Genomic DNA, 3,182 nt, shown 5'->3' with positions numbered 1-3,182 from the left:
GGGATTCATCCATCCGAGGTTTAAACCGATTAGCTCAAGTATCTCTTGCTTATCTTCTGGTTTTGCTACCGAGGGCTCTTGGAGGGTTCCTTGAATCAGGCTTCTGTTGTTTCCTCCTGGTTTGGTACTTGCTAACTTGGATAGGGCATCCGCTCTGCTATTTAGATCCCGAGTTATGTGTTTGACCTCGGTTTCTGCAAAGCGCCCAAGGTGTTCCAAAGTTTTTTCCAAGTACCTCTTCATATTAGGGTCCTTTGCCTGATATTCTCCGCTTATTTGGGAGGTCACCACCTGTGAGTCGCTGTATATCATCACCTTTGTAGCACCGACTTCTTCTGCCAACTTTAGTCCGGCGATCAAGGCTTCATATTCTGCCTGATTATTTGAAGCCAGAAATCTAAATTTTAAGGAAACCTCTATCTGGGTTCCTCTTTCATCTGCCAATATTATGCTTGCGCCGCTCCCTGTTTTGTTGGAGGATCCGTCTACATAGAGTTCCCATGTAGTCAGTTTTTCCTCTTGATCCCCTGCGTATTCTGCCATGAAGTCGGCGAGGCACTGGGCTTTAATTGCTGTCCGAGTTTCATATCTCAAATCGAACTCGGAGAGCTCTATTGCCCATTAGACCATTCTCCCTGCAACATCCGTCTTTTGGAGGATGTGCTTCATGGGTTGGTTCGTACGAACTCTTATTCTGTGAGCTTGAAAGTAAGGTCGTAGCCTTCGTGAGGCTATTACTAAGGAGTAGGCAAACTTTTCTAGTTTGTGGTACCTTAGTTCAGGGCCTTGTAGAACCTTACTGATGAAGTAGACTGGCTGTTGTCCGACCTCGTCTTCTTTTATCAGGGCTGATGAGACAGCCCCGTTTGCTACGGATAAGTACAGAACGAGGTCTTTCCCCGGTACTGGTCGGGTTAGGATAGGAGGTTGGCTTAAAAACTTTTTGAACTCTTGGAACGCCTCCTCGCATTCCGGAGTCCATTCGAATTGGCGTCCCTTTCTTAATAAGGAAAATAGTGGGAGGGATTTTAGTGCCGATCCTGCCAAAAATCTGGAGAGGGCTGCAAGTCGGCCATTGAGCTGCTGGACTTCTCTCAAACAAGTCGGACTTTTCATTTCTAGGATGGCTCTACACTTATCGGGATTGGCTTCAATCCCTCTTTGTGTTAGCATAAACCCTAGAAACTTTCCTGCCTCCACCGCGAAGGCGCACTTTGCAGGATTTAGTCTCATCCCATGCAGCCTTATGGTATCAAAGACTTGTGAGAGGTCGGACAAGAGGTCGACTTCCTTCTGGGTTTTTACTAGCATGTCGTCGACGTATACCTCCATTAGGCTCCCCAGGTGAGGGGAAAACACTTTATTCATCAACCTTTGATATGTGGCTCCTGCATTCTTCAATCCGAATGGCATGACCACGTAGCAGAAATTAGCTCTGGGTGTGATGAATGACGTTTTCTCCTGGTCTGGCTCATACATCGGGATTTGATTATATCCCGAGTAGGCGTCCATGAACGACAAGTACTGGTACCCCGAGCTGGAATCCACTAGGGTATCAATACTTGGCAAGGGATAAGGGTCCTTGGGACATGCCTTATTTAAGTCGGTATAGTCGACACACATTCTCCATTTGCCATTCTGTTTTTTGACTAGCACTACATTGGCTAGCCATGTTGGGTACTTGAACTCTCTGATAAAGCCCGCTTCCAGGAGCGCCTGTACTTGCTCTTCTACTATTAGGGCTCGTTCTGGGCCGAGCTTGCGTCTTCTTTGTTGTACGGGTCGAGACCCTGGATAAACCGAGAGCTTGTGGGACATGAGCTCGGGGTCAATCCCAGGCATGTCAGAGGCCTTTCAGGCGAAGAGGTCGGAATTATCTTTTAGGAGTTCAGCCAGCCCTTGTTTTAGAGTTTCCCCTAGGTTGGCTCCTATATAAGTGTTTTTTCCTTCCTCGTTACCGACCTGTATCTCCTCGGTTCTTCCTCCCGGTTGTGGTCGCAGCTCTTCTCTGGCCCTTGCGCCGCCGAGTTCTATTGTGTGAACTTCTTTGCCCTTTCCTCTCAGATTTAGGCTTTCGTTGTAGCATTTTCTTGCCAACTTTTGATCTCCCCGTATTGTCGCTATATCCTTAGGTGTTGGAAATTTCATGCAAAGGTGAGGGGTTGACACCATCGCTCCGAGCCAATTTAGCGTAGTCCTGCCGATCAAGGCATTATACGCCGATCCGACATCGATGATGATAAAGTCGATGCTCAGAGTTTTAGAATTTTTTCCCTTTCCGAAGGTCGTGTGGAGGGGGATGTATCCCAATGGCCAAATTGGCATATCTCCTAGCCCATACAAGGTGTCCGGGTAAGCTTTTAGCAGTGGTTTTATTGGCGTGTCCCCTAATCCGTATAGGGTGTCGGGGTAGGCTCTTAACTCTTTCTCATCTAACCCTAGCTTGTCGAAAGCAGGCTTGAAAAGAATGTCCGCCGAGCTTCCTTGGTCTACTAGGGTTCTGTGGAGATGGGCATTTGCTAGGATCATAGTTATTACCACTGGATCATCGTGTCCATGGATTATTCCTTGCCCATCTTCTTTTGTGAATGAAATGGTAGGAAGGTCGGGTGACTCTTCCCCGACCTGGTAGACTCTTTTGAGATGTCTTTTGCGAGAGGATTTGGTGAGTCCCCCTCCCGCAAATCCTCCTGAGATCATATGGATATGTCTCTCTGGGGTCTACGGTGGTGGGTCTCTTCTATCCCTATCATCTCGCTTTCTCTTTCCATGACTGTCCGACCTTTCTATGAGATATCTATCAAGCCGACCTTCTCTAGCCAGCTTTTCTATCACATTCTTGAGGTCGTAGCAGTCGTTTGTGGAGTGACCATATATTTTATAGTACTCGCAGTAATCGCTGCGGCTCCCCCCTTTTTTATTCTTAATGGGTCTAGGGGGTGGCAATCTTTCAATGTTGCAAATCTCTCTGTATACATCCACTATGGAAACTTTTAGGGGAGTATAAGAGTGATATTTCCTTGGCCTCTCGAGACCGAGTTCTTCCTTTTTTTTAGCTTCCCTTTCCCTCTCTTTAGTTGAGGGAGGGGGTCCAGGTCGCTAACTCAGGTCTCTCAATTTGGCATTTTCCTCCATATTGATGTACTTTTCAGCTCTTTCTTGTACATCACTTAGAGAAACGG

The sequence above is a fragment of the Arachis duranensis genome, chromosome 3 (genome assembly GCF_000817695.3).
Source record: "Arachis duranensis cultivar V14167 chromosome 3, aradu.V14167.gnm2.J7QH, whole genome shotgun sequence".
Lineage (NCBI taxonomy): Eukaryota > Viridiplantae > Streptophyta > Magnoliopsida > Fabales > Fabaceae > Arachis > Arachis duranensis.
The sequence above is the reverse complement of the archived record's forward strand: the minus strand, read 5'-3'. Positions refer to the sequence as shown.